The following is a 27442-nucleotide window of genomic DNA, read 5'->3' on the forward strand; positions in this document are numbered from 1 at the left end:
AGCGTGATTAAACCAAGGCTTTTTAGCATGAGGAGTAGAGAAAGTACGTGGAATATATGCCTCCATTCCAGAGACAATCACCTCTGTGATGCGCTGAGCACACACAGAGGGGTCTCTCTCCTGGAAGCAGGAATCATTCCACGGGAAATCGGAAAAGTACATCCTCAGGTCGTCCCACCGAGCTGAAGCAAAATGCCAGAAGCATCGCCTCTTCGGCGGGTCCAGAGGATGTACAGGAGCGATAGGACAGGATACAGAAATAAGGTTATGATCGGAGGAGCCCAACGGAGAGAACAGTTTGACAGAGTAAGCAGAAGGATTAGAGGTAAGGAAGAGGTCTAGAATGTTGGGCCTGTCTCCAAGACGGTCGGGAATACGAGAAGGGTGCTGAACCAACTGCTCTAGGTCGTTGAGGAGAGCAAAGTTGTAGGTTTGTTCACCATGCTGGTCAGTGAAGGAGGATGAAAGCCAAAGCTGGTGGTGAACAATGAAATCTCCCAAGATGGAGATTTCAGCGAAGGGAGAGTGACTCAAGATGTCCTCCACTTTAGAGTTCAAATAGTCAAAGAATTTTACATAGTTAGTAGAGTTAGGTGAGAGATACACAGCACATATGTATTTAGTAATAGAATGACAATGAAGTCTTAGCCAGATGGTGGAAAATTCAGAAGAGTCAAGGTCGTGGGCACGAGAGCAAGTGATGTCGTTGCGCACGTAGACGCAACATCCAGCTTTGGATTGAAATTTAGGATAGAGATAGTAGGAGGGAACAGAGTAGAGGTTGCTGTCAGTAGCTTCAGAAACCTGTGTTTCGGTGAGGAAGAGAAGATGGGGTTTAGAGGAGAAGAGATGGTGTTCCACAGAATGAAAATTAGAACGAAGACCGCGAATGTTGCAGAAATTGATAAGGAGGAGGTTCGAGGAGTTATCAGGACACCTCCCAAGTCGGCAGCCAGAAGGGGAGTCCTCCCTGGGGGAATTTATGGTCCCCCCCCCAGGTGGGGACTCCGAGGCGGTGTTATCGTTAGCCATTTTAAATTTTGAATTTTGGGAAAAGGCGTGTGTGTTGTGTGAATGTAGTGTGGTGAAGATAGAGAGAGGAACTGTCTTTAGAGAGCATGCTGAGCTGCTCTCTGGTGTTGATGAGACAAAAGGGAAACGGTTAGTGAGGACATGGGAGGGGTCTTTGAAGGGCTTCAGCACCCTCCTCGCTTCCCATATATCCTCACCGGGAGTAGCTCACGCCCGTTCGGTAGGTGTCTTCCTACCTGTGTGTGTGTGTGTGTGTGTGTGTGTGTGTGTGTGTGTGTGTGTGTGTGTGAGAGAGAGAGAGAGAGAGAGAGAGAGAGAGAGAGAGAGAGAGAGGGCAAAGTGGAAAAAAAGGAGAAGAGGAAAAATAAGAGAGGAAGGACGCCGGTAGGGAGGTAACGGAAGCGTGAGGAGAGAGAAGCAGAGAGGAAAATGATAGACCATGGCAGGACTCAGGAGACGGAAGGCGACGAGGGAAGAAAAGGTGAGGAGGGGAACATGGAATAAGGAGACTGGGGAGGAGGAGACGAAGAGAAGGGAGGAAAGGAAGAGAGAGGAAGAGGGACGGCAGTCAGAGGAAGAGGGATGGGAAAAGAAGTATAGAAGCAAGATAAGAACACGGAAGAAAGAATATGAGAAAGAAGGGGAAAAGAGGGAAAAGAAGAATAAAGGAGAATGGGGAGAGGGGAAAAGATAGAGAGGACGGTAGAGGGGAAAGAGCAAGGAAAAGTCGGGTACACACTGCCAACTGGGTACCAGGTGATGATGATTATTGAGTTCTCCTGGCGCCGCAACTGCAGGGTTATATGGCGCCGAGTTTAACGCAAAATAATATATAATATAAAACTATAAAAAAAAAAAACGGTAAAATAATTAAAAACATGATAAAAAAGAACTCAATAAAATGTCAATAAAACCTACAGGATGTTGCGGACGCCAGCCTCCTGTAGGAAGCCATAAGCGTCATGCCCCGGGGAGAAACTCTTTTCTCCCAGCACTTAACCCTGGAACACTGAACCTGTTTCCCTGTTACACGGCCACTGAACGTGGGTAGTTTATACCCGATTTTGGAAAATTAAAGAAAAATAGTAAATATACAAATTTATTAATCCTATCCCGTACACACTAAATATAATCCTCTTACTTAGTAATGAAACTATTAAATTAGAAAACTTACTTTAAGAAACTTAAATTAAAAAGCAAAAAGAAAGGAATGTAAAAAAGTGAAAAATTTTGAATGTTTTGCAAAAAATAAGCAAAAGAAACCCTCCATAAAATCGCTCAGATGCTCCCACACGCTTCCAAGGATGTCAGGCTCTCATCCCAGGGGGTCATCAATGCACAGGCGATGCGGGAACTGTAGGGAAGAGAGTAGGAAAAACACCCTTTTTTTAGTGCACCAGAAATGACAAATTGTGGAATATAATCTGTTTTTTGCTTATAAAACCCATTGAAACTGTGTATAAAAGGCTACTAAGATACAATAAAGGCTTAGCCTGATGATCGCCCACACCAAGCATCTCCACTGGTGTCTATCCCTTGCAACCTCCTGTCATTGATGTTGAAACTTCCCACTTTTTTGAAGTACTTATTGAAATGGCTTATTATATTTTTTTTTACATAACATAAACACTTTATCACACATCCGCACTCAAAATCTTAGTTTTATATTTATTACCTACCTCAGCCTTAGAGGCAATCACAGCAGTAGGGGAAGTAGTGGCTCGGGCAGACAGGTTGGCGGCAGCTGTGACACCTGAAACGTGTCTTCTTGTCTGCCTTGGAGTCACACTTCGTGCAACGGACCATAGGGTTCCTCATCTCGGCTGCCGATGCTCCAGCACCTGCAGCTGTGCCAGAGGGGAGGTTGAGGGAGCACACCTGTCTTATGGCCAGCTTCACCTGGCGATGCTGAGACGGGTTGTTCATCCGTTCCCGCGCTGAGGGCTTGATTAGTTGCAGGGCCAGTCCATGCATGAATTTTCTCCTGTGCAATTCCTTGCGTCCTAGCGTTGGATTATTTGCCTTGTATATAATCCAGGAGTTAATGACACTTGCATTGACCATCCCAAAGAAAACACACAATGGCCACCTATTTGTTTTTCTATATACACTTATCACTGAACGTGGGTAAACGGTACCCGAACACGTCTGTAGCGCAAAATCCAGGCAGAGGAGTGGAGCGACGCGACTTCCCCCTATAAACCCATAGGGTAGAATGAAGCTATACGGAGTCCCAGCGCGCTGGCTTGTGGGGAAGAGGGTGGAACACGAATGACGTCACCTACCCCGGGTAATCTATACCCACGTTCAGTGTTCCAGGGTTAACTAGGGAAAGAGAGAAACTCCCAACCCCACCCCGACATCGGAGAAGATACTGCTCTCGCTGGTCCCGCAAAGTGGGGCACTCGACCAGCAAGTGCCGCACTGTCAGGGGGACCAAGCAGTCATCACAATAGGGCTGAACCCCCCGGGACATAAGAAAGCCATGTGTGTACCGAGTGTGACCCACCCTTATAAGGCGGGCCAGGACAGTCTCCCTCTTACGACTCCTTATAAAGGAATACGACCAGGGACGCACAGCCTTGGTCGTGATTTCCCCCATCTTTGTCGTGGCAATCGCAGCCTCTCACCTGCGCTGCCACACCTTCTAGAGTGCAGACCGCAAGGTAGGATATAAGTCCCTGAGTGGAAGGGTGCACTGTGAGGGAGGACGAGAAGCAGCAGCCCGCGCCACCTCATCGGCCTCCTCATTACCACGCACAGGTACGTGGGTACCAACTGCATTTATTTCAAATTAGCTTAGTTCCTCCACTCGCAAGATGAGGGACGGGAGGAAGAGGAGTAAGAGGGGGAGGAAAAGGAACAAGAGGAGGAGGAGAAACCAAAGGAAGAAGTCTCATGGGATATCAAGCAGAGAGGTCTCATGAAACTCGCCCTCGACGCCTTCTTCCTCCTCCTCCTTCCTCCTCCAACCAGGATGGCATATTAATACCTATAACGCATCCATTTATAAGGCTCTCATTTTCACACTTTCTCCCGTACACACATCAGACACTCCTCTCAGTTACCTTGCCTCTCTCACTTTTCCTCTATGTCCTTCCCTTTCACCTCTCTAGCTTGACCTCCCTCTCACCTCCTCTCTCCCTCACGGTGTTCCCTCTCTTGCCTGACCCCCCCCCCCCCCCTTCCCACTCTCTTACCTCTAATTAAAAACAACTTCTCCCATCCATCGTGACCCCACTTTGTGCTACTAATTTGTCGCACATAATCAGCTTACATTCTCTCTCTCTCTCTCTCTCTCTCTCTCTCTCTCTCTCTCTCTCTCTCTCTCTCTCTCTCTCTCTCTCACACACACACACACACACACACACACACAGCTTAGCCACACCATGTCCTTATTAACACGTGCTTCCCTTTCTCCCATTCTTCATTCCTCAAACTCCTTTTCACCCTCCTTTTCTACCCATAGTCATACCTATTTTCCTCCTCTCTCCCTTCTCCTCCTCAGAGAACTCCCCTTCCACACCTTCTGGTTCCTTCTCTTTCCCCTCTCCCTGCCTCCTCCTAATGTAGCACACCACCCGCTCGCTCCCTTCCCATCCTTCTCCAGTCCCTCCCTCGCCCTTGTCCAGGCTCCCTTCTCTCCTCTCCCTCTGGGAAAATGGAGATGACCAAAGCTCACGCTTTCTGTGTGTGTGTGTGTGTGTGTGTGTGTGTGTGTGTGTGTGTGTGTGTGTGTGTGTGTGTGTGTGTGTGTGTGTGTGTCAAAAATCAAATAAATTCGCAAAAAACTACTCGGAAAAAAACTTTTTGATTTCCCAACCTTGAAACCCACTCATAATTTGAGAATTTCAAAAAACATATTTAACAAATGATTTAGCCCTGCCAATGTGCTTTTCAATATGGTGCACAACATTTCCCTACTCACAGTAGTTTCGTCGCTACAGCTCGAAACGTAAACCCTGTCGAGAGCGATTTTGACGAACTCCAGACACTTTGACGTTTTCGTCTAGTGGGCCCTTGCTATTTCCTCTAGAAGGTTGTAATTTGGCATGTAGCCCCTCTTGGCAATGTAGTTTGACCAACTCGAAGGATTTTTCGATAGCTCGATTTCAAGTTCATCGTCGAGCCGTCACAAAATATCCTGTTTTTCGGCCCTTTTGCGGCGATTTGGACACGTCCTAGTTCTTTGCTTATAACTTTTTTTTTATTAATTTAAGGCTTTACAATTTTTGTTCTTATGATTATTAATCTGTATTAAAAGAGCTTTCATTTCCCACCAAGCACGCCTTCCTAGCTGTAGTAGTTTTTGCTCGACCTCAACCAGAAGTCGAGACGAACATTCGCCGAATCTGACTCATTTCACGCGCCGCGACGGAAAACCATATCTGCATAAAAAAAAACATATATGAACACTTCAATATGTTGATTATCTTATATTAAAACAATTTTAAGATATCTATATAAAAAGTTACTATTTTTATATAATCATTTCACTATATAAATCAACCTATATTAAGCGCCTTATTATACATGTTATTTCTTTTTTTTTCAGTATTCAACCATATTTCTTCCCATTTATTAATAATACAATATGTGATTACATAAAAACTAATAATATATGAAACATGAACAGAATAATACTATAAAGTTAATATATATTGTGCGCTATAAAGTGTTTGTAGTATGTTGATATGTGTCATTTTAATGAAATAATTGTGTATAAATTACTTCCAGTATATGTTATATTATATTTAATTTTAAAAGTACATGTATAAACTTTATAAACTTTTATTGTTAAGTTATAAAAAAAGGGTGGGAATGATAACAGACTCGCTTAATAGCAGCTGCCGCGGCAGACTTATATTGGGACTAGCGACAAAAGTACACAACAAGTTATATATATATATATATATATATATATATATATATATATATATATATCTATATATATATATATATATATATATATATATAGTATCAAAAGAAAGCAAATTAAATGTATTGTTCACAAATGGGAAGAAATATGGTTGAATACTAAAAAAAAAAAAAAGAAATGACATATAAAGCGCTTAATATAGGTTGATTTATATTGTGAAATGATAATATAAAAATAGTAACTTTAAAAATAGATATCTTAAAATGGTATATCATATTAAACTACATTGCCAAGAGGGACCACAAGCCAAATTACAGCCTTCTAGAGGCAATAGCAAGGCCACACTAGACGAAAACGTCAAGGTGTCTGGAGTTCGTCAAAATCGCTCTCGACAGGGTTTACGTTTCGAGCTGTAGCGACGAAACTACTGGGAGTAGGGAAATGTTATGCACCATAATGGAAAGCACATCGGCAGGGCTAAATCATTTGTTAAATAAGTTGTTTTGAAATTCTCAAAAAATGAGCGAGTTTTAAGGTTGGGAACTAAAAAATAGGTTTTTTTCAGTCGGGTTTTTTTTGCGAATTTATTCGATTTTTGACCCTTTCGAGTCGGGTTTCGAGCCCGGTCGCTGATTAAAAAAAAAAAATATATATATATATATATAGAGAGAGAGAGAGAGAGAGAGAGAGAGAGAGAGAGAGAGAGAGAGAGAGAGAGAGAGAGAGAGAGAGAGAGAGAGAGAGAGAGAGAGAGAGAGAGAGAGAGAGAGAGAGAGAGAGAGAGAGAGAGAGAGAGAGAGAGAGAGAGAGAGAGAGAGAGAGAGAGAGCCCTTGCATTCTGCCGTCGATTGATACCAAAAACATTTCTGTAGCCCCAGATATAAGGTGGTTATGGCGATTCGCACCAAAGCGGTTGATTTTTCACAAATTCGCGGCTTAATGACAAGGGCGCCGCAAAATCAAAAGAGTAAGCCGTCCATTACTTGAGATGTCACTGGTCTCGGACACCCACACCCAAACATACACAGCTTGAAAAACACCACCGCCAGGCCATCTAGAGTACGAGACCCAAATAATATTGATCCGTGTGCCAACTTTCACGCCGATAGCCTGATGTCAGGCTACGGTGTGAAAGTTTGCACACGGATCGATATTATTCCTGTCCAGGAATTAATTTGGAAAGTTTGAACGCTATAAATTCCTGACGAGCTCTGGACGAGGGGGGAGTTCAGAAGGTGTATGCCTGTATGGGATCAGGCCCGTAATTTTGGCAGATTTGGTGTAAGGGCTAGAGGCCAGCATAGGCTCATGAGGTGGGGGCGAGGGGGGAGAGCGAAGCGAACATGTGCAGGTGGTGGAATTGTTTTGAAATATAAGCATTTTAGGAGCATTTTGAGGCCGATGTAGAAAACACTGGGGGATATACCTACCCCCCAAGTAATTACGGCCCTGATGACAGAACATTTCTACAACTATAGACGAGAGGTTGACAGTACATTCACACTGCCGTTCACGTTTACACCAATTATAAATAAAAAGAAGTAAAAGTATACATCTGAAGAAATACAACTCATATATTTTTTTCTCAATTTTATAAGTTTCCAACAGCCTCGAGGTGACGCTTGGGGCTCCCTACAATATTCATCGGCTTATCAACAATACAGGGGCCGTGTGGGCTTACTACGGAGCCATACCGAGGCCGTTTAATCCCAGTGTGAAAAGTAAAAATAAACGAATATACCGTTACGTCACACTCACAGATCCCCCTTCCCCACTCTTCTTTACTCAGTGAGTTTCTGATTGAGGCAAGTTTTCGATTTCCGAGTAAACACTGAACCAAGAACTTGTGTTCCCCCATGAAGCCAGTTTCTCTGCTGCCGGACATCAGAGAGCGAAATTGACGGCAAACAACGGAGACTTTTTTAAATCATCGCTCCCCGTTCCGCTGAATCATTCACCGCTGGTTGCAACACATGTAATTAAGATAAGAAACACAGGGTCGGCGCACATGACACTTCACACTGCAGCTTTACTAACCTTGGTTGAAGCTGAAAACTAGTTGTGATACCTCACTAATGATGGCAATTATCACCTGCCCTGATTTCAGCATTAAGTAGGTCAGGTGGGCGAGATCTGCCCTGCTAATGAGTACATTTTTAAGTTAATGAATGGATTATTTCAGAGAAATTCTTAATTCCCATCCCACTAGATATGTCGGAAGAGAGAGAGAGAGAGAGAGAGAGAGAGAGAGAGAGAGAGAGAGAGAGAGAGAGAGAGAGAGAGAGAGAGAGAGAGAGAGAGAGAGAGAGAGAATTTGAACATTTATTCATAGCTTACTGTTGGGCCAAAATTATGGGTGTGGTGCGGGTGAGAATTCTCATAAAGTTTACAGGTGTGGGCACAGACACTGTGGGAGTGGTGTGGGTGTGGGTTCTCAGTAAAAAGTTCACAGGTCTGGGCACAGATACTGCGGGTGAGGTGCGGGTGCTCCATACAATTTCTATTCTCTTTCCAATTTTCTTTTACTTGGTCTGGGTTTCGATCGACTAACTATCTGTCATTGTTTTGTGCACAGAAGTCCCTTCATAATCCATATGCACTTAAAAATAATAAATAAATAAATAAATAAATAAATAAATAAATATATATATATATATATATATATATATATATATATATATATATATATATATATATATATATATATAACGGTTTCGGTTATGCACGGTCGAACATGGAAAAAGTTAAATATAAAACTAAAAAAAAATTAAATGAATTGGAAATATATATTACATTAGGCTTTCATTATTTATATTAAGCGTATATTTACAAATAAACGAAAGCCCCTCCCCCATACTGACTAAGCTCCGCTTCCCTTTCAACTGGTTGGCTGTTTATGACAACATGCATTGTTTCAACGACACGTACAAATATATGATTGAAATAATCAAGCTAGTTCCATGATTAGAAAATAACCGTAATTTAATTGAATAACGTCACTTTAACAATCAATGACATCACCTAAGAAACAAAGTACAATGATAATACTGCCAGTTTTCAAGGGAGAACGGGCTCTTCAAAACAAGCAATGTAGTAGCATTGACGGAGATAGTAGGCTCCCTATAAAGTAATGCACAATTTACATTGACGAGGGAACTTAGTACTGATATTTGATGCAACTCTCACCACGGAATCTATGACACTGCTTTAAACTTCCTTTTGTTACTTAAGAGAATTAACGTTCCTTGGGGAACGCCGACTAACGTGTAGAACGCCGTAATTTGTGTGTTGTGATATCATAACACCACGAATATATGAGTGGCTTTGTAAATAGAATTTCCCAAATTGGTGTTTCATATATGAGTAGGATATCTGAGCAGCGTTAATTTACAGAACTGAGTTTATAATACACCGCCCATCCGCCTCGGAAACTGATTCATACCGAATATAATATACCCGCAACACTAATTAGATCAGAGGGATGAAATAATCCACAAATAATACTATACGAAAAAAAATACTGACAAAACGCCTAAAAACGATCGAGGCAGACTTTCATACCAAATGTTAAAAACTTAAACTCCGATGGAAAGAATTAGTCAACCATGGTTTGTTAGTGGAAAGGCTGGTGAATATTCTCTGTTATGGATGGCCCGGTAGAAAAAAAAACAGAAGTGAGTGAAAAGTGTGGAAGGGGGGCTAATATTCCCAAGTGCATTAAAAACAAAAAATCAGAAAATGCTCATCACCGAAGTGACATCAGTATGAATCAGCAATGTCCAAAGTTATATTACTGTTTTCTATTTAGCTGTGAAAAAACAGATTAAAATTAACGTCCCTTCCAGGATATTTCATGCCCAGTCCCGCTCCGGAGCCCTCCATGGTGTCTGTTGGACTTTTTCATTGATGTATCGCTCACATACATACCTGATTATATTTGAAAGCTTTCATTGTTGAATTTTATGTCAATAACTAACTCATTCAGAGCAAAAAAGTTTTAAAAAAGCTAATTGAAAAGAAAATTTGAATGCCAACAGCATCTGGTGTTCCCAAGCGGTCACCCATCCGAGCAATCCAGACCCAACGTCGCTTAACTTCGCTGATCGGAAGAGAAGCGGTGTTTTCAACGTGGTGTGGCAATTAACGAGGGGTGATGAGTTGGTGTTGATATTTGAGGCAAATGTCACAACGGAATCTATGCCCCTGCTTTGTCACTAATTCATTTTGTTATTTGAAAATTAAAGTTCCTTGTGGAGAGCCGACTTCCGCGTAGAACGCAAACGCCGACTGAAATTTCGACGGGGGCAATATAACTGGGTCGATCTCAATAAGAAGGCAGATGACTCTGCATCGTGAGGCACTCTGGGGAATTCTTCGAAGTCGTAGGATTCCTGCAAGACTTATTGACTTGGTGACTGGCCTTTACTCTGGGACTGAGAGTGCATGCAGTGAAATGTGGAGATCAAGGCGTTTCCGCTCCGCCCCTTCAGGGGTGCCTGCGCTCCATCACTATTCAAGACTTGAATGAACTGGACATTGGGCAAAGTTGTTCATCAAAGTCTTTGCGGAGCATCTCTTGCCAACACCAAGATCACAGGCCTTGAGTTCGCCGATGATGCTGTACTAAATTTGTCGCGGAATCCCTGGAGCCCCTGCCGATGGCTCTCAGACTGCTACATGAGGAGGCGACGCCACTATAGTCTGTTCGGAGCATGAAGTCGGTTCAAGATGTGTCAGATTCCAGAATTCCCATGAGTGCAGCTCTGCCAGTTCGACCGCCAATTATCAGATTAGCACTCTCTCCCGGCCTACCCACCCACAACCCACCTGTTTCTCTCTCTCTCTCTCCCTCTCTCTCCCTCTCGACCCGGGGGAGGGACCTAGGGGGACACACCGACCACCACCACCACCACCACTACCAACACCACAACGTGGCAACATGGGAAAAAATCGCTGCCACATGTCATAGAATGCGCACTGGGAAATACACATGATGAAAACATATTAATATGCCTGGTTTTGTTCTAGTTTGTCCAATTGTAATCTTTGTGATCTTTGATATTGCCCACAAGGCAACAGCACCCGAGACCAACAGACAAAACAAGCAAGAACTGATTGAACATTTACGAGGAGTGATCCTTACTAAAATCTGCCCTATTCGTTTGTTTTAAAGCATTAATTTCTCTAGAATAAAATTGATTGTCTGATGCCTATGCCATGTACTGAAACTAAAGAAGGAGAAGGTGAGTGATATTTAGAATAACTAAGCGAGTTGGACCTCTTCTCGAACTATTTTGCAGTTACAAGATAATTCTTACAAAACAGGTCCCGCTCCGGAGTTTTTCATTGATGTCTTGCTCCCATATATATACCTCATTATTTGAAAACTTTCAGTGTTCAATTTTATGTCAATAACTATAATCTTCCGAAGCAAAAAATGAAAGCTAATCGAAAAGCAAATTGGAATGCCAACAGCATCTGGTGTTCTAAGTACTATCCAGACCCAACGTCGCTTAACTTCGCTGATCGGACGAGAAGCGGTGTTTTCAACGTGGTGTGGCCGTTGACGAGGGTTAAAAACTTAGTACTGATATTTGAGGCAACTCACACCACGAAATATATGCCAGTGCTTTGCCACTATATGCTTCCTTTTGTTACTTAGAGAATTAACGTTCCTTGGGGAACGCCGACAAACGTGTAGAACGCCGTAATTTGTGTTGTGACATCTTCACACCACGAATATATGAGTGCCTTTGTAAAGAGAATTTCCCAAATTAATGTTTCATATATCTGTAGGATATCTGAGCAGCGTTAATTAACAGAACTGAATTTATCATACACCGCCCCTCCGCCTTAGAAAATGAGGCCTCCTGAATATAATATACCCGCAATACTAATTTGATCAGCGGGATGAAAAAAATACACATATAATAGGAAATAAAAAAAAATATTGACAAAACACCTAAAAACGATCGATACAGACTTTTATACCAAAATGTTAAAAACTTAAACTCCGATGGAAAGAATTAGTCAACTCTGGTTTGTTAGTGGAAAGGCTGCTGAATATTCTCTATTATGGATGGCCCGTTAAAAAATAGAAGTGAGTGAAAAGCGTGGAGGGTTGTTAAGGTATCGGAGTTAATATTTCCAAGTATATTAAATACAAGAAATCAGAAAATGCTCATCACCGAATAGACATCAGTATGAATCAGCAATGTACAAAATTATATTATTGTTTTCTATTTACCTGTGAAAAAACAGATTAAAATTAACGTCCCTTCCAGAATATTTCACGCCCAGTCCCGCTCGGGAGCCCTCCATGGTGTTTGTTGGAGTTTTTCATTGATGTCTCGCTCCCATACATACCTGATTATATTTGAAAGCTTTCATTGTTTTATTTTATGTCTAAACTCATCCAATGCAAAAGTTTTATAAAAGCTAATCGAAAAGAAAAAATGGAACGACAAAAACATCTGGTCCAAGTACTATCCAGACCCAACGTCGCTTAACTTCGCTGATCGGACGAGAAGCGGTGTTTTCAACGTGATGCGGCCGTCGACGACGGGTGGTGAGTTGGTGCTGATATTTGAGGCAAATGTCACAACGGAATCTATACCCATGCTTTATCACCAATTCATTTTGTTACTTGAAAATTAACGTTCCTTGTGGAGGGCCGACTTCCGCGTAGAACGCCAACGCCGACTGAAATTTCGACGGGGGCAATATAACTGGGTCGATCTCAATAAGAAGGCAGATGACTGCATCGTGAGGCACTCTGGGGAATTCTTCGTAGTCGTGGGATTCCTTCAAGACTTATTAACTTGGTGACTAGCCTTTACTCTGGGATTGAGAGTGCATGCAGTGAAGTGTGGGGATCAAGGCGTTTCCGCCCCGCCCCTTCAGGAGTGCCTGCGCTTCATCACTATTCAAGACTTGCATGGACTGGACATTGGGCAAAGTTGTTCATCAAAGTCTTTCCAGAGCATCTCTTGCCAACACCGAGATCACAGGCCTTGAGTTTGCCGATGATACTGTACTTGATTTGTCGCAGAATCGCTGGAGCCCCTGCCGATGGCTCTCGGAGTACTACATGAGGAGGCCACGCCACTAGCTGAGACTGACCGAAGGTCTCCTGGGCCAGAATCAAGGTCCAATCGTTTAGAAGTTTGCTGGAGGGCACGGAGTTTGTGTTACACGTTAAAGTAGTGAAGATTGTGTTAGTAGCTTCCCTTCTAACTCTCAGTAAATGCATATCAAATGAAAAACGATATTTAAGAGTTATTTGTTGTAGCGGATGTGCTAGACGTAGCAATACTGTAGGAACCATTATAAAGATTATTCGGAAGAAGTAAAAAGTGTTCAAAACAACATGCCAACAGCATCTGGTGTTCCCAGGCGGTCACCCATCCAAGTACTAACCAGACCCAACGTCGCTTAACTGCGCTGATCGGACAAGAAGCGGTGTTTTTAAAGTGGTGTGGCCGTTGAAGAGGCCGCTGACGAGAGTTAACCAGCTGATATTGATGTTTGACGCAGCTAACACCACGAAATCTAAGCCAGTGCTACGCCATTACTTCCTTTTCTTATAGAGAACGTTCATTGTGGAACGCCGACTTCCTTGTAGAACGGAAAGGCCTCCGCTATGACCGGACAGTCAGACTGGCTTTGTGGTTTTCATGATGGATGGAATGGTTTCTTGCGTTTTCGGGCTTGTCTGTCAATGTCACGCATACCAGTGGCATGTACAGGTTATGTTTTTGAAAGTGTCGTGTGTGACAGTGACTTCCCCCGCCAGCTCCCTAATGACATTTGGCAATGCACTGGAGGCGAGCCCGGCCCATTACTAGGAAAGAGCCGCGTACGTATGATGGTTTTCACTTTATGTGTCATTTGTTCTCCTGCCATAGCAAAGGCGGCTTCTCGATCCCTGAGTGGGTGTTTCTCATCGTCTCCACATTGGAGCACCAGCCCGTCCTTTCCAGGATCTTCTCGCCCGGTGTTTAGAGAAATACCTACTTGCAGAAATAATTGCTCTGCTGTCCACTACGCATACGCACTGAGGGATACACATGATGAAAACATATTAATATGCCTGGTTTTGTTCTAGTATGTCCAATGGTGATCTTTGTGACGGTTGATATTGACAGCAAAACAACAACACCCGAAACCAACAGACAAAACAAGCAAGAACTGAGTGAACATTTACGAGGGGTGATCCTCACTAAAATCTGCCCCATTCGTTTGTTTTAAACCCTTCTCTTGATTAAAATTGGTTTCCTGATGCGTGTGCCATGTACTGGAACTGAAGAAGGAGGTGAGTGAAATTTAGAATGGTAAAAGCCAGTTGGACCTCTTCCTGCGAACTATTTTGCAGATACGAGATAATTCTTACAAAACAGGTCCCGCTCCGGAGTTTTTCATTGATGTCTCGCTCCCATATATATCTCATTATTTGTAAACTTTCAGTGTTCAATTTTATGTCAATAGCTAAAATCTTCCGAAGCAAACAATCAATGCAAAGCTAATCGAAATGCAAAAAGGGATGCCAACAGCATCTGGTGTTCCCAGGCGGTCACCCATCCAAGTACTATCCAGACCCAACGTCGCTTAACTTCGCTGATCGGACGAGAAGCGGTGTTTTCAACGTGGTGTGGCCGTTGACGTAGGTTGAAAACTTGGTACTGATATCTGAGGCAACTCTCACCACAGAATCTATGAAAGTGCTTTGCCACTATATACTTCCTTTTGTTACTCAAGAGAATTAACGTTCCTTGAGGAACGCCGACTTACGTGTAGAAGCCGTAATTTGTGGGTTGTGACATCTTAACACCACGAATATGTGAATGGCTTTGTAAAGAGAATTTCACAAACTAGTGTTTCATATATGAGTAGATATCTGAGCAGCGTTAATTTACAGAACTGAATTTATCATACACCGCCCCTGCGCCTCCGAAAATGAGGCCTACTGAATATAATATACCCGCAACACTAATTAGATCGGAGGGATATATTTGAAAGCTTTCATTCTTGAATTTTATGTCAATAGCTAGACTCATCCAAAGCAAAAAAAGTTTTATAAAAGCTAATCGAGAAGAAAAATGGAATGCCAACAGCATCTGGTGTTCCCAGGCGGTCACCCATCCAAGTACTATCCAGACCCAACGTCGCTTCGCTGATCGGACGAGAAGCGGTGTTTTCAACGTGGTGTTGACGAGGAGTGATGAGTTGGTGCTGATATTTGAGGCAAATGTCACAACGGAATCTATGCCCCTGCTTTGCCACCAATTCATTTTGTTAATTGAGAATTAACGTTGCTTTTGGAGAGCCGACTTTCGCGTAGAACGCCAACGCCGACTGAAATTTCGACGGAGGCAATATAACTGGGTCGATCTCAATAAGAAGGCAGATAACTCTGCATCGTGAGGCACTCTGGGGAATTCTTCGAAGTCGTGGGATTCCTGCAAGACGTATTGACTTGGTGACTGGCCTTTACTCTGGGACTGAGAGTTCATGCAGTGAAGTGTGGGGATCAAGGCGTTTCCGCCCCGCACCTTCAGGGGTGCCTGCGCTCCATCACTATTCAAGACTTGCATGGACTGGACATTGGGCAAAGTTGTTCATCAAAGTCTTTGCGGAGCATCTCTTGTCAACACCGAGATCACAGGCCTTGAGTTTGCGATGATGCTGCAATTGATTTATCGCAGAATCGCTGGAGCCCCTGCCAATGGCTCTCGGAGTGATACATGAGGAATCGACGCCACTAGCTAACACTGATTGAAGGTCTCCTGGGCCAGAAGCAAGGTCCAATCGTTTAGAAGTTTGCTGGAGGGCACGGAGTTTGTGTTACACGTTAAAGTAGTGAAGATTGTGTTAGTAACTTCCCTTCTAACTCTCAGTAAATGCATATCAAATGAAAAAGGATAGTTTAGAGTTAATTGTTGTAGCGGATGTGCTAGATGTAGCAATACTGTAGGAAATATTATAAAGATTATTCGGAAGAAGTAAAAGTGTTCAAAACAACATGCCAACAGCATCTGGTGTTCCCAGGCGGTCACCCATCCAAGTACTAACCAGACCCAACGTCGCTTAACTGCGCTGATCGGACGAGAAGCGGTGTTTTCAACGTGGTGTGGCCGTTGACGAGAGTTAACCAGCTAGTATTGATGTTTGACGCAGCTAACATCACGGAATCTATGCCAGTGCTACGCCATTACTTCCTTTTCTTATAGACAACGTTCATTGTGGAACGCCGACTTCCTTGTAGAACGGAAAGGCCTCCGCTATGACCGGACAGTCAGACTGGCTTTGTGGTTTTCATGATGGATGGAGTGGTTTCTTGCGTTTAGGGGCTTGTCTGTCAATGTCACGCATACCAGTGGCAAGTACAGGTTATGTTTTTGAAAGTGTCGTGTGTGACAGTGACTTCCCCCGCCAGCTCCCTGATGACATTTGGCAATGCATTGAAGAGGCGAGCCCGGCCCATTACTAGGAAAGAGCCGCGTACGTATGGTGGTTTTCACTTTATGTGTCATTTGTTCTCCTGCCATAGCAAAGGCGGCTTCTCGATCCCTGGGTGGGTGTTTCTCATCGTCTCCACATTGGAGCACCAGCCCTTCGCTTCCAGGATCTTCTCGCCCGGTGTTTAGAGGAATACCTCTTTGCAGAAATAAATCGCTCTGCTGTCCACTACGCATACGCACTGAGGGATACACATGATGAAAACATATTAATATGCCTGGTTTTGTTCTAGTATGTCCAATGGTGATCTTTGTGACGGTTGATATTGCCCGCAAGACAACAACACCTGAGACCAACAGACAAAACAAGAAAGAACTGAGTGAACATTTACGAGGGGTGATCCTCACTAAAATCTGCCCCATTCGTTTGTTTTAAAGCCTTCTCTTGATTAAAATTGGTTTCCTGATGCGTGTGCTATGTACTGGAACTGAAGAAGGTGGTGAGTGAAATTTAGAATAGGTAAAAGCCAGATGGACCTCTTCCTGCGAACTATTTTGCAGATACGAGATAATTCTAACAAAACCGGTCCCGCTCCGGAGTTTTTCATTGATGTCTCGCTCCCATATATATCTCATTATTTGTAAATTTTCAGTGTTGAATTTTAAGTCAATAGCTAAAATCTTCCGAAGCAAGCTAATCCAAACCCAAAATGGGATGCCAACAGCATCTGGTGTTCCCAGGCGGTCACCCATCCAAGTACAATCCAGACCCAACGTCGCTTAACTTCGCTGATCGGACGAGAAGCGGTGTTTTCAACGTGGTGTGGCCGTTGACGAGGGTTGAAAGCTTGGTACTGATAATAAATTATTTGAGGCAACTCTCACCACGGAATCTATGAAAGTGCTTTGCCAATATATACATCCTTTTGTTACTCAAGAGAATTAACGTTCCTTGAGGAAAGCCGACTAACGTGTAGAGCGCCGTAATTTGTGGGTTATGACATCTTAACACCACGAATATGTGAATGGCTTTGTAAAGAGAATTTCACAAACTAGTGTTTCATATATGAGTAGATATCTGAGCAGCGTTAATTTACAGAACTGAATTCATCATACACCGCCCCTCCGCCTCCGAAAATGAGGCCTACTGAATATAATATACCCGCAACACTAATTAGATCAGAGGGATGAAAGAATCCACATATAATAGTAAATAAAAAAAAATGACAAAACGCCTAAAAACGATCGAGGCAGACTTTTATACTAAAATGTTAAAAACTTAAACTCCGATGGAAAGAATTAGTCAACCCTGGTTTGTTAGTGGAGAGGCTGGTGAATATTCTGTTATGAATAGCCCGGAAAAAAAAAAAATAAATAAAAAAAAAAAAAAAGTGAGTGAAAAGCGTGGAGTGTTGTTGAGGTATCGGAGCTAATATTTCCAAGTGCATTAAAAATAAGAAAGCTGAAAATGCTCATCACCGAAGTGACATCAGTATGAATCAGCAATGTCCAAAATTATATTATTGTTTTCTATTTATCTGTGAAAAAACAGATTAAAATTAACGTCCCTTCCAGGATATTTCACTCCGGAGTCTCCATGGTGTCTGTTGGAGTTTTTCATTGATGTCTCGCTCCCATACATACCTGATTATATTTGAAAGCTTTCATTCTTGAATTTTATGTCAATAGCTAGACTCATCCAAAGCAAAAAAAGTTTTATAATAGCTAATCGAGAAGAAAAATGGAATGCCAACAGCATCTGGTGTTCCCAGGCGGTCACCCATCCAAGTACTATCCAGACCCAACGTCGCTTAACTTCGCTGATCGGACGAGAAGCGGTGTTTTCAACGTGGTGTGGCCGTTGACGAGGAGTGATGAGTTGGTGCTGATATTTGAGGCAAATGTCACAACGGAATCTATGCCCATGCTTTGCCACCAATTCATTTTGTTAATTGAGAATTAACGTTACTTTTGGAGAGCCGACTTTCGCGTAGAACGCCAACGCCGACCGAAATTTCGACGGAGGCAATATAACTGGGTCGATTTCAATAAGAAGGCAGATAACTCTGCATCGTGAGGCACTCTGGGGAATTCTTCGAAGTCGTGGGATTCCAGCAAGACTTATTGACTTGGTGACTGGCCTTTACTCTGGGACTGAGAGTGCATGCAGTGAAATGTGGGGATCGAGGCGTTTCCGCCCCGCACCTTCAGGGGTGCCTGCGCTCCATCACTATTCAAGACTTGCATGGACTGGACATTGGGCAAAGTTGTTCATCAAAGTCTTTGCAGAGCATCTCTTGCCAACACCGAGATCACAGGCCTTGAGTTTGCGATGATGCTGCACTTGATTTGTCGCAGAATCCCTGGAGCCCCTGCCAATGGCTCTCGGAGTGCTACATGAGGAATCGACGCCACTAGCTAACACTGATTGAAGGTCTCCTGGGCCAGAATCAAGGTCCAATCGTTTAGAAGTTTGCTGGAGGGCACGGAGTTTGTGTTACCCGTTAAAGTAGTGAAGATTGTGTTAGTAACTTCCCTTCTAACTCTCAGTAAATGCATATCAAATGAAAAACGATAGTTTAGAGTTAATTGTTGTAGCAGATGTGCTTGATGTAGCAATACTGTAGGAAACATTATAAAGATTATTCGGAAGAAGTAAAAGTGTTCAAAACAACATGCCAACAGCATCTGGTGTTCCCAGGCGGTCACCCATCCAAGTACGTACGTCGCTTAACTGCGCTGATCCGACGAGAAGCGGTGTTTTCAACGTGGTGTGGCCGTTGACGAGTTAACCAGCTAGTATTGATGTTTGACGCAGCTAACATCACGGAATCTATGCCAGTGCTACGCCATTACTTCCTTTTTTTATAGAGAACGTTCATTGTGGAACGCCGACTTCCATGTAGAACGGAAAGGCCTCCGCTATGACCGGACAGTCAGACTGGCTTTGTGGTTTTCATGATGGATGGAGTGGTTTCTTGCGTTTAGGGGCTTGTCTGTCAATGTCACGCATACCAGTGGCAAGTACAGGTTATGTTTTTGAAAGTGTCGTGTGTGACAGTGACTTCCCCCGCCAGCTCCCTGATGACATTTGGCAATGCATTGAAGAGGCGAGCCCGGCCCATTACTAGGAAAGAGCCGCGTACGTATGGTGGTTTTCACTTTATGTGTCATTTGTTCTCCTGCCAAAGCAAAGGCGGCTTCTCGATCCCTGGGTGGGTGTTTCTCATCGTCTCCACATTGGAGCACCAGCCCTTCGCTTCCAGGATCTTCTCGCCCGGTGTTTAGAGGAATACCTACTTGCAGAAATAAATCGCTCTGCTGTCCACAACGCATACGCACTGAGGGATACACATGATGAAAACATATTAATATGCCTGGTTTTGTTCTAGTATGTCCAATGGTGATCTTTGTGACGGTTGATATTGCCCGCAAGACAACAACACCTGAGACCAACAGACAAAACAAGAAAGAACTGAGTGAACATTTACGCGGGGTGATCCTCAATAAAATCTGCCCCATTCGTTTGTTTTAAAGCCTTCTCTTGATTAAAATTGGTTTCCTGATGCGTGTGCTATGTACTGGAACTGAAGAAGGTGGTGAGTGAAATTTAGAATAAGTAAAAAAAGCCAGATGGACCTCTTCCTGCGAACTATTTTGCAGATACGAGATAATTCTAACAAAACCGGTCCCGCTCCGGAGTTTTTCATTGATGTCTCGCTCCCATATATACCTCATTATTTGTAAATTTTCAGTGTTGAATTTTAAGTCAATAGCTAAAATCTTCCGAAACAAGCTAATCCAAACCCAAAATGGGATGCCAACAGCATCTGGTGTTCCCAGGCGGTCACCCATCCAAGTACTATCCAGACCCAACGTCGCTTAACTTCGCTGATCGGACGAGAAGCGGTGTTTTCAACGTGGTGTGGCCGTTGACGAGGGTTGAAAATTGGTACTGATATTTGAGGCAACTCTCACCACAGAATCTATGAAAGTGCTTTGCCAATATATACTTCATTTTGTTACTCAAGAGAATTAACGTTCCTTGAGGAAAGCCGACTAACGTGTAGAGCGCCGTAATTTGTGGGTTGTGACATCTTAACACCACGAATATGTGAATGGCTTTGTAAAGAGAATTTCACAAACTAGTGTTTCATATAAGAGTAGATATCAGAGCAGCGTTAATTTACAGAACTGAATTTATCATACACCGCCCCTCCGCCTCCGAAAATGAGGCCTACTGAATATAATATACCCGCAACACTAATTAGATCAGAGGGATGAAAGAATCCACATATAATAGTAAATAAAAAAAAAATGACAAAACACCTAAAAACGATCGAGGCAGACTTTTATACTAATATGTTAAAAACTTAAACTCCGATGGAAAGAATTCGTCAACCCTGGTTTGTTAGTGGAGAGGCTGGTGAATATTCTGTTATCAATAGCCCGGTAAAAAAATAAAAATATAAAAATAAATAAAAAATAAATAAAAAGTGAGTGAAAAGCGTGGAGTGTTGTTGAGGTATCGGAGCTAATATTTCCAAGTGCATTAAAAATAAGAAAGCTGAAAATGCTCATCACCGAAGTGACATCAGTATGAATCAGCAATGTCCAAAATTATATTATTGTTTTCTATTTATCTGTGAAAAAACAGATTAAAATTAACGTCCCTTCCAGGATATTTCACTCCGGAGTCTCCATGGTGTCTGTTGGAGTTTTTCATTGATGTCTCGCTCCCATACATACCTGATTATATTTGAAAGCTTTCATTCTTGAATTTTATGTCAATAGCTAGACTCATCCAAAGCAAAAAAAGTTTTATAATAGCTAATCGAGAAGAAAAATGGAATGCCAACAGCATCTGGTGTTCCCAGGCGGTCACCCATCCAAGTACTATCCAGACCCAACGTCGCTTAACTTCGCTGATCGGACGAGAAGCGGTGTTTTCAACGTGGTGTGGCCGTTGACGAGGAGATTTGAGTTGGTGCTGATATTTGAGGCAAATGTCACAACGGAATCTATGCCCATGCTTTGCCACCAATTCATTTTGTTAATTGAGAATTAACGTTACTTTTGGAGAGCCGACTTCCGCGTAGAACGCCGACGCCGACCGAAATTTCGACGGAGGCAATATAACTGGGTCGATTTCAATAAGAAGGCAGATAACTCTGCATCGTGAGGCACTCTGGGGAATTCTTCGAAGTCGTGGGATTCCAGCAAGACTTATTGACTTGGTGACTGGCCTTTACTCTGGGACTGAGAGTGCATGCAGTGAAGTGTGGGGATCAAGGCGTTTCCGCCCTGCACCTTCAGGGGTGCCTGCGCTCCATCACTATTCAAGACTTGCATGGACTGGACATTGGGCAAAGTTGTTCATCAAAGTCTTTGCGGAGCATCTCTTGCCAACACCGAGATCACAGGCCTTGAGTTTGCGATGATGCTGCACTTGATTTGTCGCAGAATCCCTGGAGCCCCTGCCAATGGCTCTCGGAGTGCTACATGAGGAATCGACGCCACTAGCTAACACTGATTGAAGGTCTCCTGGGCCAGAAGCAAGGTCCAATCGTTTAGAAGTTTGCTGGAGGGCACGGAGTTTGTGTTACCCGTTAAAGTAGTGAAGATTGTGTTAGTAACTTCCCTTCTAACTCTCAGTAAATGCATATCAAATGAAAAAGGATAGTTTAGAGTTAATTGTTGTAGCAGATGTGCTTGATGTAGCAATACTGTAGGAAACATTATAAAGATTATTCGGAAGAAGTAAAAGTGTTCAAAACAACATGCCAACAGCATCTGGTGTTCCCAGGCGGTCACCCATCCAAGTACTAACCAGACCCAACGTCGCTTAACTGCGCTGATCGGACGAGAAGCGGTGTTTTCAACGTGGTGTGGCCGTTGACGAGAGTTAACCAGCTAGTATTGATGTTTGACGCAGCTAACATCACGGAATCTATGCCAGTGCTACGCCATTACTTCCTTTTCTTATAGAGAACGTTCATTGTGGAACGCCGACTTCCTTGTAGAACGGAAAGGCCTCCGCTATGACCGGACAGTCAGACTGGCTTTGTGGTTTTCATGATGGATGGAGTGGTTTCTTGCGTTTAGGGGCTTGTCTGTCAATGTCACGCATACCAGTGGCAAGTACAGGTTATGTTTTTGAAAGTGTCGTGTGTGACAGTGACTTCCCCCGCCAGCTCCCTGATGACATTTGGCAATGCATTGAAGAGGCGAGCCCGGCCCATACTAGGGAAGAGCCGCGTACGTATGGTGGTTTTCACTTTATGTGTCATTTGTTCTCCTGCCATAGCAAAGGCGGCTTCTCGATCCCTGGGTGGGTGTTTCTCATCGTCTCCACATTGGAGCACCAGCCCTTCGCTTCCAGGATCTTCTCGCCCGGTGTTTAGAGGAATACCTACTTGCAGAAATAAATCGCTCTGCTGTCCACTACGCATACGCACTGAGGGATACACATGATGAAAACATATTAATATGCCTGGTTTTGTTCTAGTATGTCCAATGGTGATCTTTGTGACGGTTGATATTGCCCGCAAGACAACAACACCTGAGACCAACAGACAAAACAAGAAAGAACTGAGTGAACATTTACGAGGGGTGATCCTCAATAAAATCTGCCCCATTCGTTTGTTTTAAAGCCTTCTCTTGATTAAAATTGGTTTCCTGATGCGTGTGCTATGTACTGGAACTGAAGAAGGAGGTGAGTGAAATTTAGAATAGGTAAAAGCCAGTTGGACCTCTTCCTGGAACTATTTTGCAGATACGAGATAATTCTTACAAAACCGGTCCCGCTCCGGAGTTTTTCATTGATGTCTCGCTCCCATATATACCTCATTATTTGTAAACTTTCAGTGTTGAATTTTATGTCAATAACTAAAATCTTCCGAAGCAAACAATCAAGCTAATCGAAACGCAAAATGGGATGCCAACAGCATCTGGTGTTCCCAGGCGGTCACCCATCCAATTACTATCCAGACCCAACGTCGCTTAACTTCGCTGATCGGACGAAGTTAACGTGGTGTGGCCGTTGACGAGGGTTAAAAACTTGGTAGTGATATTTGAGGCAACTCTCACCACGGAATCTATGAAAGTGCTTTGCCACTATATACTTCCTTTAGTTACTCAAGAGAATTAACGTTCCTTGGGGAACCCCGACTAACGTGTAGAACGCCGTAATTTGTGTTGTGACATCTTCACACTACGAATATATGAGTGGCTTTGTAAAGAGAATTTCCCAAATTAGTGTTTCATATATCTGAAGGATATCTGAGCAGCGTTAATTTACAGAACTGAATTTATCATACACCGCCCCTCCACCTCGGAAACTGTGGCCTCCTGAATATAATATACCCGCAATACTAACTAGTTCAGCGGGATGAAAGAATACACAAATAATAGGAAATCAAAAAAATATTGACAAAACGCCTAAAAACGATCAAGGCAGACTTTTATACAAAAATGTTAAAAACTTAAACTCCGATGGAAAGAATTAGTCAACCCTGGTTTGTTAGTGGAGAAGCTGGTGAATATTCTCTATTATGGATGGCCCGTTAAAATATAGAAGTGTGAAAAGCGTGGAGGGTTGTTGAGGTATCAGAGCTAATATTCCCAATTAAGTACATTAAATACAAGAAATCAGAAAGGGCTGATCACCGAAGAGACATCAGTATGAATCAGCAATGTCCAAAATTATATTATTGTTTTCTATTTATCTGTGAAAAAACAGATTAAAATTAACGTCCCTTCCAGGATATTTCATGCCCAGTCCAGCTCGGGAGCCCTCCATGGTGTCTGTTGGAGTTTTTCATTGATGTCTCGCTCCCATACATACCTGATTATATTTGAAAGCTTTCATTCTTGAATTTTATGTCAATAGCTAGACTCATCCAAGGCAAAAGTTTTATAAAAGCTAATCGAAAAGAAAAAATGGAATGCCAACAGCATCTGGTGTTCCCAGGCGAATCCAAATCCCATCCAAGTACTATCCAAACCCAAGGTCGCTTAACTTCGCTGATCGGACGAGAAGCGGTGTTTTCAACGTGGTGTGGCCGTTGACGTGTGCTACAAACTTGGTACTGATATTTGATTCAACTCACACCATATCCTATCAAAGCATTTGTGATCAGATTATGTATCAGCTATTTTGGGGGGGTTATATTATGGCACAAATTTGGCCCGTCGCTGCTACACAGTTAACCCTAGAAAGGTATTCCCTAAAATTTTAACGTTCACTGCAGGAAAAAAATAAAAATAAAATATAAAGACATGTTTTATTGATTATAAATGAAATTGTGGTACAAAAATAACAAAAAAAAATGTGAATTTTAAATCATTGAAAAAAAAGATCAAAAAATAATATTGAGAATTTTTTTTCATTAAAAAAATGAAATTAAGAAGAAAAAAATGTGCCCACACTAAACTAGAATGATGTTGGATGCCCCAGTCTGCCTCTCAACCCTGGGCTGCACAGCAATCACGGTGCCTGGAATGAATAGAAATGGGTGATTCCAATTGGCCTCACTGTAGGAAAAAAATAAAAATAAAATATAAAGACACGTTTTATTGATTTTAAATGGTACTCTGGTACAAAAATAAGTGATCCGGACTACTACTATAGCTATGTTTTATAATAACAAAATATAAAAATCTGACTTTGACTTACCAGTTATTCTTAGAGGGGGAGGGGGGACATCACACACACTCACTGAGGAGTTCCCAGCATCAGTGGCTGATTCCAGTGTGATGTCTGTTGACTGAGACATCACACTGGAGTTCAGTATCTTACATATGTCATCATCAGGAATTGGTCGCGTTCATTTTGTGGCCATGACTCAAACCCGCAAAAAAAAAAAAAAAAATACGTACCTAGATAATATATAAAACTAGGTTTAGTATATGGGTCATGTTTACTGATCAGCAATTTTTACTCACTGAAACACTCGGAAAATTTGCGCCAATTGATCAATCATAACAGAACATACGACTACTTTCCTTTATACTTTTTTTATCCTAAAAACGATTCGAGTATACCTGTGCCAATTGGATACAAAACTACTTACCATACTCAGAAACAAATGCGGAGCACTGACGCACACCCTTCCCCTACGAGAGCAAGTGGAATACAGAGGATATAAACATCAAATGTTGCAAAATACCCATTGCTGTGTGAACAATGCGCGCGAAAATTATAAACACGCAAGTGTGTGATTCCAAATGGCACAGGAATACCCTTCTAGGGTTAAGAGAATTAACGTTCCTTGGGGAACGCCGACTAACGTGTAGAACGGCGTAATTTGTGAGTTGTGGCATTTTCACACCACGAATATATGAGTGGCTTTGAAAAGAGAATTTCCCAAATTAGTGTTTCATATATGAGTAGGATATCTGAGCAGTGTTAATTTACAGAACTGAATTCATCATACACCAACCTGCGCCTCGTAAACTGAGGCCTCCTGAGTATAATATATCCGCAACACTAATTAGTTCAGCGGGATGAAAGAATCCACAAATAATAGTTAATACAGGTTATGTTTTTGAAAGTGTCGTGTGTGACAGTGACTTCCCCCGCCATCTCCCTGATGGCCTTTGGCAATGCACTGAAGAGGCGAGCCCGGCCCATTACTAGGAAAGAGCCGCGTACGTATGGTGGTTTTCACTTTGTGTCATTTGTTCTCCTGCCATAGCAAAGGCGGCTTCTCGATCCCTGGGTGGGTGTTTGTCATCGTCTCCACATTGGGGCACCAGCCCCTCCCTTCCAGGATCTTCTCGCCCGGTGTTAAGAGAAATACCTCCTTGCAGAAATAAATCGCTTTGCTATCCACTAAACATACGCACTGAGGGATACACATGATGAAAACATATTAATATGCCAGGTTTTGTTCTAGTTTGTCCACTTGTGATCTTTGTGACGGTTGATATTGCCCGCAAGACAACACCCGAGACCAACAGACAAAACAAGCAAGAACTGAGTGAACATTTACGAGAGGTGATCCTCACTAAAATCTGCCCTATTCGTTTGTTTTAAAGCCTTCTCTTGTTTAAAATAGATTTCCTGATCCGTGTGCCATGTACTGGAACTGAAGAAGGAGAAGTAAACGAAAGCGGTGAGTGAAATTTGGAATAAGCGAGTTGGACCTCTTCCTGCGAACTATTTTGCAGATGCGTTAATTCTTTCAAAACCGGTCCGGCGCCACAGTTTTCATTGATGTCTTGCTCCCATATATACCTCATTATTTGAAAACTTTCATTGTTGAATTTTATGTGTTTATGTGTCAAACATGCTTTCTCTCTCTTTTTGTTGTGGGAGTAATTTGGCCCGAATATGTATGAAAAGCTAGGTTATTATAATTATACACATGATCATACACATAATTATAGTACGACAACCCTTTCCCATTGAAATTCTCTCAAAGGAAATCCATATAGGATCTTTTTTCCTTGCAACTGCATACATGGTTATTACTAGCACCAGTAATTGCTTGCGATGTCTGCCACCCACTCAACATTATTAATGGGAAAAGTATTTTAGGTAACAAATGAAGATTGAGCATAAAATGTCTTTTTGGGGGCTAAGCCCACAAAAATCATCAGGATGACATATATAGTTCCAGTAGAATCCTTCATTAAATTTACCTCTCTGACATTCTTTCCTGCTCTGCCCTCTGGGACAGGTTCTGTACAAGTCATTCCTCAATAGCCAGGAATAAGATCTGAAATCTCCAGTCACCCAAAGTGCTGTAATTTCACCTATCTGAATTTTTTAAGTCATGCATACAATGAACAATTATATTTGAATGAACACTTATATTACAATGAACACATTATCCTTTAATTTTTAATATAATGTGCATTGTATGCAGTGCATACAATGCTCATTATATTTAAAATTAAAGGAATTTAATTTTAATCAGTGATTTTTTCTGTGATTATAATTATAATTATAATCACATGGTTAAGAATTGGGTATATCTCTACCAGCCGTCTGGGGGGTTGCGCGGCATGCACTGCCTTCCTCCATTGGGGTATATCCCCAACAAAATATATATATATATATATATAT

General features: G+C 42.5%; 7 non-coding genes and 5 pseudogenes across 7 annotated transcripts; all 12 read right to left on the reverse strand.

Annotated features, from left to right (window-relative positions):
• Positions 1–9939: 9939 nt before the first annotated feature.
• Positions 9940–10056, reverse strand: LOC126982399 (5S ribosomal RNA; annotated as a pseudogene).
• Positions 10057–11377: 1321 nt separating this feature from the next.
• LOC126982405 (5S ribosomal RNA) lies at positions 11378–11479 on the reverse strand (annotated as a pseudogene).
• Positions 11480–13281: 1802 nt separating this feature from the next.
• LOC126982394 (5S ribosomal RNA) lies at positions 13282–13400 on the reverse strand (annotated as a pseudogene).
• A 1054-nt stretch (positions 13401–14454) lies between these two features.
• LOC126982384 (5S ribosomal RNA) lies at positions 14455–14573 on the reverse strand. Its single transcript, XR_007735157.1, has one exon. It is a non-coding gene; the product is annotated as a 5S ribosomal RNA (ribosomal RNA).
• A 442-nt stretch (positions 14574–15015) lies between these two features.
• On the reverse strand, positions 15016–15123 carry LOC126982414 (5S ribosomal RNA; annotated as a pseudogene).
• An 810-nt stretch (positions 15124–15933) lies between these two features.
• Positions 15934–16052, reverse strand: LOC126982450 (5S ribosomal RNA). Its single transcript, XR_007735184.1, has one exon. It is a non-coding gene; the product is annotated as a 5S ribosomal RNA (ribosomal RNA).
• A 1032-nt stretch (positions 16053–17084) lies between these two features.
• Positions 17085–17203, reverse strand: LOC126982393 (5S ribosomal RNA). The gene has a single exon (XR_007735162.1). It is a non-coding gene; the product is annotated as a 5S ribosomal RNA (ribosomal RNA).
• Positions 17204–18115: 912 nt separating this feature from the next.
• LOC126982421 (5S ribosomal RNA) lies at positions 18116–18234 on the reverse strand. The gene has a single exon (XR_007735174.1). It is a non-coding gene; the product is annotated as a 5S ribosomal RNA (ribosomal RNA).
• A 1952-nt stretch (positions 18235–20186) lies between these two features.
• On the reverse strand, positions 20187–20305 carry LOC126982436 (5S ribosomal RNA). Its single transcript, XR_007735176.1, has one exon. It is a non-coding gene; the product is annotated as a 5S ribosomal RNA (ribosomal RNA).
• Positions 20306–21220: 915 nt separating this feature from the next.
• LOC126982442 (5S ribosomal RNA) lies at positions 21221–21339 on the reverse strand. The gene has a single exon (XR_007735180.1). It is a non-coding gene; the product is annotated as a 5S ribosomal RNA (ribosomal RNA).
• An 810-nt stretch (positions 21340–22149) lies between these two features.
• On the reverse strand, positions 22150–22268 carry LOC126982392 (5S ribosomal RNA). Its single transcript, XR_007735161.1, has one exon. It is a non-coding gene; the product is annotated as a 5S ribosomal RNA (ribosomal RNA).
• Positions 22269–24315: 2047 nt separating this feature from the next.
• Positions 24316–24439, reverse strand: LOC126982400 (5S ribosomal RNA; annotated as a pseudogene).
• Between the last annotated feature and the right edge of the window lie 3003 nt (positions 24440–27442).

This window comes from Eriocheir sinensis, chromosome 4 (assembly GCF_024679095.1).
Source record: "Eriocheir sinensis breed Jianghai 21 chromosome 4, ASM2467909v1, whole genome shotgun sequence".
NCBI classification, from domain to species: domain Eukaryota; kingdom Metazoa; phylum Arthropoda; class Malacostraca; order Decapoda; family Varunidae; genus Eriocheir; species Eriocheir sinensis.